General features: G+C 39.0%; 1 long non-coding RNA gene across 1 annotated transcript; it reads left to right on the top strand.

Annotated features, from left to right (window-relative positions):
* The first annotated feature begins 402 nt into the window (after positions 1-402).
* On the top strand, positions 403-9,164 carry LOC120272604. The gene is made up of 3 exons (XR_005540220.1): positions 403-786; positions 8,342-8,423; positions 8,577-9,164. It is a non-coding gene; the product is annotated as an uncharacterized LOC120272604 (long non-coding RNA).
* The last annotated feature ends 1,112 nt before the right edge of the window (positions 9,165-10,276 follow it).

Raw genomic sequence — 10,276 nt, 5'->3', positions numbered from 1 at the left:
CATTTAATTCAAGATCATTTAGGGTGGCAATTTGCTAAATTGGGTATTTGTACAGTTAAAAGTGTATATTGGGTGGCATTGAAGATGCGAACTCTAGTATAGCCTTCTTCATCACTTGTATGGCAAAGGAGTTGGGATTTAGAAGTCCCTCTCAAAATTAGGAATTTTTTTGTGGGAGGCATGTAAAGATCTTTTGTCGGCTCGGTACAATTTAATTATATAGATGCAATACTATCACAAATTTGCATTGCCCAGTCTGTACGTCTGCAGATGAGATTGCACTTCATGTGTTGGTGGAATGCCCAATCGCATGAGAAATCTGATCCTCACTTGCATTTGGCCATTTAAACCCAGTAGGAATGACTTTAAGGATTGGTGGGGTTCAGTGTTTGTTCATTCTTCTCAACAAGAACTTGCTGAAACTGCAGTCATTCTATGCAGCTTATGGAATAATAGGAACAAAATTCTCTTGGTTAATAAGAGATTAACGTCTTCAAGCCTCATCCGGCAGGGTTTTTGTAATGTTGGCCAGCTTCTCACTTTGACCAAGTTAACTAGAGGGTTGGCTGCTTTGACCGAGTTGACTGAAGAATCACTAGCTGTCCCCTTGTTGTCAGCTTTCTCCCTAATTTTGTGGGTCTGGTCAGCTTCTTGGAAGTCCATTTATTGGCTTTCCGAGTTCTTCAGCCTTGTTTTCCTTGAAGCTTGGAGACGGAGAGAGTTCCTTCATCGGCGAATCATCAGAGAGAGTTTTCTTTCACCGGCGGATCATCGGAGGGGTTAGTGGTAGGTTATTCTTGCTTGTGGTTGAAGCTTGTTGGAGAAACAATATGCTTGTTGCTTGTTTAGAATTCTTCTTGTATTGTTTGATAATCTGTTAAGCTTCTAAGTTTGGTGTAGTTCTTGGAGGGGAAGTGCTTATTGGTATGCCTGAGTGTTTAAGCTGCTTGGTGATTTAAATGGAGTAGACCTATGCATGCTTGTTTGTTTGTCGAGTTGGGTTAGTTGGTGGGGGTTCAGCATGTAGAAAGGAGCCCAGAGGCTTTTATTGAAAGAAAAACCAGACAAAAAAAGAGGAAATAAAAACAAAGACAAGAACTAAACAAAAACAGAAAAGCTACAAAGAGGAGAGAAACAGAGAAGCTAAAAAAAGAAACCAGCAGTGTTAAACAACTTCATTAACCAATGTGGGAGATCATGGCCAGCATGAAAAAGAGAGAGTTGATGATGATTGAAGTCATGGGAGGCCAACTTGATAATAATGTTGAGGCAAGAGCGAGGGATGATGCAGAGCCGAGGAGAGCCCATAATCTGAAGAAGACAGTTGATGCCAGTGATCCAATGAAGAAATTGCTAGGAACAAGATTGGTGAGTGGATCGAAGAGCATCCAAGACAAAGGAGTTGGAGATGAAGATAACTTTGGGCTGAGTACTGATATTGGAGACATTCTGAAGAACACCATAAAGGTTTTGGCAGATCGCTAGAAAGCAAGGAATCGGCAGAGTTGCAGTAGTCTTCCCCGCAAGAAGAATTTGAAAGATTAGAATCAAGAACATGAAAGCACCTCTCAGAATTTGAGTAGCGCGATTCCAAAACAGAGCAATAAACGGGGAAGGGGCCATCAAATTTCATGGGTTATTAAGAATAAGGTTCCCTGCAGGAGAATTGCCGACAGAGAAGAGAGATAAAGCTTGAGAAGAAGCCCTGTAAGCAATATTGGAAAAGTTAGGCTTAAGATCCCTGAAAATAGCATCGCATCTAGCTTTCCAGATATACTAGGCTGTCAAAGCAATAAATGATTTAGATTTAAAGGAAAAAGTAGACTGAGACAACCAGTAACCCATACAAAAACCATCAGGAAAAGAGAAGTTTTTAGAGGTTATTGAAGATAAGGCAATCCAAGTACTTTGAGATTTAGCACAATGATTATACAAATGTTCAGGGGTTTCATCACAAAGATTACAAAAAACACAGCTGCGTCTAGGACCCAAGCGAATAGAATGTAAAAAATCAGCAGTAGCCAGATGACCATTAAACAACAGCCAAAGAAAATGCTTAACACGAGGCATAACCTTTAAAGACCAAATTTTACCCCACCCAATCCAAGGTGAGGGAGACAGATTGTTACAATTTAAGGTATGATAAACATTGGGAGCAATCTTATGATTCACAGCTTTGGGAGCCCAAATCGACACATTCGGGGTGGAGTGATCAATGCGGCCAAGTCTAGAAAAAAACTCACCCGCATGGGAACCAAATATATTATAAAGTCTATCGAAATCCCAGCAATTATTAATACACAAATCAGAGCAAGAGATGTTATCTAGATTGGTATGCATATTAATGAATGTGGGCATAAAAGCAATAGGAATATCTGAACACCAGGAATCATATAATAAAGAAGTATTGGAAGGATTAACAGAAAGAATCCTGCAGTAAGGCATCAGAATTTTGGCAGTATGATATAAGCCTAGAAAAAACCAGGAGCAATTGCGGGGAATGGAATCCTTCCAGAAATTAACATGACCATATTTGAGCTGAACAATATTGACCCAAGTAATATCAGCCTTGTTTAAGTAATTGAAAACATGTTTAGCTTTGAGGGAATGTTTAGCGATAGCTAAGTTCCGATGAGCAAGACCCCCCTCAGATTTTGCCATGGTAATACGACTACAAGAGACAGCATGGATGCCCTTTCCATTGCCACTTTTATGCCAAAAGAAGCTTCGAACAATTTTGGAAATCTCACAAAGAACAGAATTGGGAATAGGAAGAACAGACAGATAATAAGTAGGAATCGCTAACAGAGAGGAATTAATCAAGGTGGACTTGGCTGCTAGAGAAAGTTTAGAATGTTTCCATCTGGCACAAGTGCGGGAAATCTTATCGACAATTGGTTTGAAAAAACTAGAGCAGAGGCTTTTAGGAGAAATCATGACACCAAGGTACATAAAAGGGAAAGAATCAATAGAGAATTGGAGAATAGATCTAATACTTCTAGCCACTCTGTAATTAAACCAAGAAGGTAGAAAAATAGCAGATTTGGAAATGTTAGCAACTTGACCAGTCAAACTAGAATAAATATCTAGGCACAGTTTGAGATTTCTAGCAGCATGCCGAGAGGCTCTGGTAATAACAACCAAATCATCAGCATACATAAGGTGGTTAAAATTACAAATAAGGTTAGGATCAAATCCAGGAATCATGCCAGAGTGGAGGGCACGATTGAGGATAGAGGAGAGATTCTGAGAGACAAGAATAAAAAGATAAGAAGAAATGGGGTCACCTTGCCGAACACCACGGGAAGAAGAAAACCAGGTCAAAGGAGAACCATTAATAAGGAGAGAAAAAGAACTAGATCTAAGACATGTATCAATCCAAGAAATCCAAGTATTGGGAAACTTCATTTTAGCTAAAGTGGCAAGAATTGCACTCCACAATAGAGAATCATAAGCTTTCTCAATATCAATTTTGGCTAACATCCTAGGGGGGTTCTTAATATCATGCTCCATCGAATGAACAATCTCATGAACCGCAATAATGTTATCGAACGAACACCGACCAGAAACAAAGCCCACTTGCTAACGACTAATAAGATTAGGGAGAACACTTTTAAGTCTATTAGCAAGAATTTTGGTCACGATTTTAAAATTAACATTGCACAGAGATATGGGACGATAATCGGAAACCAACCTGGGGTGATCTTTCTTAGGAATGAGAGCAATGTAAGTTCTACCCCAAGAAGAAGGCATCACAGAGTTGTTAAAGAAGTAGGAGATGGCCTCAAAGAGACTATCCCCGATATCTGGCCAGAAGAAACGATAAAATTCAGCATTAAAACCGTCAGGTCCAGGGGACTTACCAGAAGGAAGATCGTGTAAGGCCTGAAAAACTTCATCGTGAGTAACCTGATAGGTAAGATAAGAACCCTCTACCTCAGAGAGAGTAGGAAGATCATTGGGAAGAGCATTAAAGATATCTGTGAAATTACTGTTGGAATGGTCTGTCCAAAGATTAGTATAAAAATTAAGGAATAAACTCTCAATCGCAGGGTGATCAGAGGCAGAGAGTTACCGTAAGAATCGAAACCCCGGGAGATAGTGTTAAAGTGAGATCGAATGCGCATGTAGTTATGAAAGAAAGTAGTGTTCCGGTCTCCATCCTTCAACCAAAGAAGATGAGCGCGCTGGGCCCATCTAAGGGAATTTTGATATTGCAGGGATTCGAACCGTTATAATTACTCATAAGGCATTCGAAATAACAATATCGGGGAATCAACGCTTTCTAAAAACGACTCGGTCTTCCGTCTCCTTGATGGCAGCGTCCAGAGGGGTAAGACCTACAGATCTCCAAGAGTTAATATTAGTACGAGCACGGGATAAACGATGAGTAAAAGCATGAAGAGGATTGCCATTAGGAGAGGAAGACCAAGCCTCCCTAACAGCATCAATGCAACCCAAGTATTCAAGCCAAAAATTACTAAACTTGAAGTTAATCTTATGCCGAGAGAGAAGTAAAGAAAGAGACAGGAAGAGAGGGGCGTGATCAGAAGAGATACGAGGTAAATGAACTAAAGAGTAAGAAGAAAAAATAGAAAACCAGGCAAGATTAACCAAACCACGATCCAAACGGGCCCAGCGTCTGGAAAAACCCGTCTGATTGTTACACCAAGTATATCTACATCCTGAAAAATTAAGATCAATTAAATTGTTGTCACAATGAAATCAAGAAGAGCCAAGCCTCATGCGGGAGTAATAGCGAAAGGAGCCACTCACGATGCTCATTTTGACAAAACAATAGTATTAAGATCACCGATGATAAGCCAAGGGAAGCTCAAGGCCGAAATTTTGGAAAGCTCCACCCAAAGTTTTTGCTGAGAAGTAAAGTGATTAGAGTTATAGATCACAGAAATAATACAGCTAGTAAAACGAGATGAAGAAATAACCAAATGGAGGGCGCGGCGAGACACAGCAATCGGGGAAACCTGGCCGAGTTGCTTATCCCAAAGAATGATAACTCCACCAGAAAATCCATCGGCAAGTAAGGAGGCCCAATTCCAATTACGAGTAAACATGGCACAGAAACGATCGGCACGATCAGCATTAGCACGAGTCTCCACAAGACAGACTAAAGAAGGGTGTAGAGTCTGGATCAAATGACGGATGCGGTTAACAGTCACCTTGGAGGAAAGCCCCCTACAATTCCAACAAACAATCTTAGTCCCAACCATAAAACAAATAGAGAAGAAAACAAAAACAATCTTGAGAAAGAGCACTTCCATAAGAGGTGGAATCATGAAAAAAGATCAAGAAGTCGAGGATCAAGATGAGGATTCTCCAACTTCCAATCTTCCCTTCTTCAGAGAAGAGCCAGGTACAAAGGATCCTTTTCTCACCAAGGCGTCCCGACGTGACTCCGTCTGATATTGAATGAGGGTCATGGAGTCGCTTGGGTCATCTTCATCAGACATATCTTCATCAGATTCCTCCGACACTTCATCATCCGTTTCGCACTCTTCCGTCTCTCCATTACCAAGAACAGAGAGAACACGATCAACTGCCATGGAATGAGGAATCTCAAGGGGATTTAGAGCAGGGAGAGAAGTGGGCGAAATAGAAGAACGGAGGACAGGAGGGGGGGAACCAGAGCGGATGTTTCGAGGTAGTGGAGTTTGGGGGGTGGAAGTGACAATTGCAGTCGAGATTACCGCTGTTTGGAGAAGAGGCGCAGTTATTGGAAGTTGTTCCATCATGGGGAGAGAGGTCCCTTTGTTAGAGATATTGCCAGAGATATTGTTAGGAGGGGGTATGGTTCCAAGGTCGTCAACGGATAGTGGAAGTGGGGCAGACGAATCCTCCATTGGAACTTGGTCAGTGTTATAATAATGAAATTGGGAGGCCCGAGAAGAGAAATTACCGCCGCGTCCACGACTTTTCACACCAATCCAAGTGCCTCGGGATGGGACATCACGGGGGATGTTGGGAGCCGTTGTTTCCTCGGCTGCCGCGCCATCAGAAGCCGAAACAGGGAAGGACCCAGCTCCACGGCTCCGGGCACGACCACGCCGGCGGGAAACAAGCATCTAAGAGTCAAACTCAGATTCCGGGGGATCAGTTGGAGAATTCTGCTCTCCTTGCGGTTGATCAGAAGCCTGATCCATGTCCATGTTCTCAACAGCGATATCTGAAGACCGGTGAGAACTGACCGCCGACCTTCGGGGATCCCGAAGGGGTGGAGAAGTTCTACCTTCTTCAGCTATTGTAGCATGAGGGCAGGACTTAGATCCATGTCCAATAACCCCACAGGTATAACAGAAAGTAGGAAGTCTTTCATAGAGAACAACAACAAATACTTTCTGAGAATCATCTCCAACCCAGAAGCCGCGACTTAGAGGCTTGGAGAGGTCTAAATCAATACAAACTCTAGCAAATTTTGATCTGGTTAAGTTGAAAGTAAGATCATCAACCTTCAACAAATTGCCCATGTGAGCAGTGATGGTATCGAGGGACTCATTGTCCCATAATTCAATTGGTAAATTGTGCAGCTGAACCCAAACAGCAGCAGTGGTAAGTTTAGCAAAGACGGGCTCGAAGAAAGGCTTCCAAGGAGCAAGCTGAAGAGTAAGACCATTAATAGACCAGGGTCCATTAGTGAGGAGATCTCGCGAGGCATCATGAGAGGGGACAATGGATAAGCAAAAAAATCCGTTCGGAAGATCAGAGATTTGGAGATCGCCAACAAAAGCCCATTTATCCATCAGAGATTTCTTCACTTGATCGAACGGAGGCGGTTTGCCGAAAAATTTACCGAATAGAGCATGTTGGAACCGTTGATGAGCGCGGGACAGAGAATCTCCATCAAACTTGACAAAAGTCAGGGAAGAGTTTTTTAATTTTGCAAGAAGATCAGGATTATGAAGAGGAGAAGGAGCCGGAGCACGCGAAGAAGAAGAGGCTACTTGAGCCCAGGACTGAGTGGAATGGGGCCGAGGGAGAGACTGGGGCATTTGTCCCCCGCTTGCCATGGCAAGGGGGGCGAAGACGGGGTTCAGAAGAAGGAAGGCGCAGGAGGTTCAGAAGAAAGACGTTGAAGACGAGTGTTTTTACTCAATGAAGCATTTTGGGTTCAGCATGTTGTGTTTATGCATATTTACTTATTGTGGTCCTGGCATTACTTTGCATCTTTGAAACCAAAATTTGGGCTGTGTTTGGATCTTGCAAATTAGATTTGTATGATTAATGTTTTTGTTAATGGGTGTAATCATGATAATCATGTTCATTATCTAAGTTTAACCTACCTTCCTTGTAAGTATGTAAATATGGTTCAATTCATGGTCTTATCTGTACGTTTTTAAGTTTGAACCTGTAAGCTAGTCTCTTAATTTTTAATTGTTAGATACATATATATATATATATATATACACTTGTATTTATATTTTGTAAGCAGGCATGCAACCTGTAAGCATGTTTTGTTCTTTTTAGTTTAGACTTTACTTGTATTTACATGTTTGTAAGCATGCTCTCTGAATTTTAATTGTTTAGATATGTATAATTATAGTTGAAACCGAGCATGCTGTAAATCATCACATGTATATATATATATATATATATATAAGAAGCTTGAGTGGCATCCAGAAGCATGCTTCTCACGTTTTTATTCTTTCTTTATACTTAACTATATATATATATATATATATATATATATTCAGTCTTATACTTAATGATATTCTAAAAATTTAATTGCCATCTTTAGATCTTGCATATTAGCCTATCATTTATATACATAGGTATATGTCTGTGCGTGAATTATCATGATGCTTTATTTTAGCCTTGAAATCTCAAATTAGGATTATCATGTTATGATTGTTAATTCATCCTCTTGGGCTTTAGTTACAAGTTTAGGCCCAGCCCAGAAAAAAACTTGTAATCTAAGTTAGATTATTCTGTTGGGTAGATCCTGTAGCGAGCCCGAATTGGCGGGACTTGTTGGCTCGTCCAGCTAGGAGGAGTAAGTCCTAGCCATGTGCACACGCTTTCTGTAGAAGCGCTACTCCCCGACTGCGGTCGAAGATCTGGCTTCGGCTGTTGATATTCTGTTCTGTTTTGTTTTGACTTCATAGTAGATGGTCCAGCCTCATGCTGTTGATTTCTATTATTAGTCAGGGAGATGTACATGTTTGTTTTCTGTGTATTTTTTGTATTTCTGATTACTTCGTATTCTGAGCATTTTCTATAATTCTGTGACTCATTTTATTTATTCTGCAATATCTGCATTATCTGTTATTTTTGCGATCCTACTGGGCCCTTGTGGTTTATGTACTCTGTGATTCTGTTTTCGCAGGAGAAGATCAAGTCTAGGATCGGGGTGTGTCTTGGAGTCATGTTTCCTGCTTTGGTAGTATCTTTGTAGTGAACTTTCTTGTGTGAGTAAGACTTGTATTCTGTTTGCATATTTTGGTCTGTAGACTGTTTGTATGACTATATTCTGTAGGGCTGCTAAAGCCCATACTTGTATTATTTCAGTTTCTGTTATTCTATTTGTGTTTATGTATTACTGTTCCTATTCTACTTGTTAGGATTGACTCTAACAAGATCAAAACTGAGGCCTTGCACTCAGTGGGGTCCAGTCCCATTGGATGCGGCCAATCTGTCAGTGGGTCCGGCTGTGAGTCTGGGGCGTGATAGTTTTCAAGTATTGACTCAATGGCAAGCCATGCAAATTCATTCTATAATATCTCCACAAGTAAAGGTTGGCCCTACTCGATGGTTCAGACCCTTTAATGGACGGTTCAAATGTAATGTGGATGCAGAGAGTAGCTCTTGTCTATCATCATCTTTCTATTGGGCCATTGTCAAGGATGCCTCTGGTTCTTTCAAAGGTGCAGTTTATGGATTCATTCCGTTCACTCAAGACTCGGGTTTGGCGGAGGCTCTTGCATTGAGAGAGGCACTGCAATGGTATTAAGGATTGGATTTGACTATGTTGATTATATTCCAAGAGTACTGTCTTGAATCTTTCTTATAAGAAGGCTTATTCTCAGGTCTCTCTATTAGCCATAGTGTAGATGACTTCTTTGCTTTAGTGTCATCATTTTGTGATGTTAAAATCCCAATTTGTTAGAAGGTATGGTAACCACGCAGTAGATGTATTAGTAAAGGTTGTTGAGGGTAATACACGTACAAAGGAGTGGTTTTCAAACCCTCTTACATTTTTGCTAGATGTATTATATAATGATTTAAATTAATGCTCTTTATTTTTCAAAAAAATAAAAAACTTACTATGCTTGCCCACAATCCTCTAATTAAGAAACAAAAATCTTAGAGCTATTACCTATAATATTGAAATTATTATTATTATTATTATTATTATTATTATTATTATTATTATTATTATTATTATTATTATTACACAAAGGTTTCACTGCCCGTTTTATTTCTTTTATTCGGTCAGAAAAAGATAGGATAATACTTAATTTTTTTTTTGTTTAGAAAGGGGGTTCCATCAGTAATATTTGATTGAATTATAAATATTTTTGAGATTATTATTTACTTTTAAAGTTTTAATACGACATTAAAGATAGTTTGTGTTTGAGTAGTGTTAGGTAAATCAAAATTTCATCAATTTTTGAAACTATCAATTTTTTTTTGAATTATAAATATTATTGGAGTTATATACATTTGATTTTAAAGTTTAGGCATAATATCAAAGATTATGAAATTATCACATTAATTTTTTCATATTATGAAAATAATTTAGTTATTCATTAACAAATTTATATATTTATAAATATATTGGTAATTGGTAGAATAAATTATTCTTTATTTTCAATGTTCTTTAAAGTTGATTAATGCAATAATGATTTGATAACATTTTTTTTTCACTTGGGTTTATAATAATAATTTAATAATTTCATTTCACTTCCAAGTTACTAGTCCATTAGGAATTTATTCATAAATTTTAATTAAAAAATTAATTTTAAGTAAATTTTAAACTAATTTTATATTAAGAATAACTTCCAAGTTTTCATTTCACTTCCAAATTACTAGCCTATTCTCAGTCTCCTAAAAATTCGTTGGAAAATTCTATCAAGTCCAAGTTTTTATAATATTGTTACCCAATGGCGAATCATTAATTAATGCGTGTTGTTTGTTACATAACTTTATTAGAAGAGAAATGGTTGAAGATCCTATAGAAAATGAACTAGAAAATTTAACTCTAGAAGAGGGCGTGCAAAATGAGACCAACAACATTGCAGTCATTAATTAATCTAACGGA

Source organism: Dioscorea cayenensis, chromosome 11 (genome assembly GCF_009730915.1).
Source record: "Dioscorea cayenensis subsp. rotundata cultivar TDr96_F1 chromosome 11, TDr96_F1_v2_PseudoChromosome.rev07_lg8_w22 25.fasta, whole genome shotgun sequence".
NCBI lineage: Eukaryota > Viridiplantae > Streptophyta > Magnoliopsida > Dioscoreales > Dioscoreaceae > Dioscorea > Dioscorea cayenensis.
This window is presented reverse-complemented; position numbering and strand designations above follow the sequence as displayed.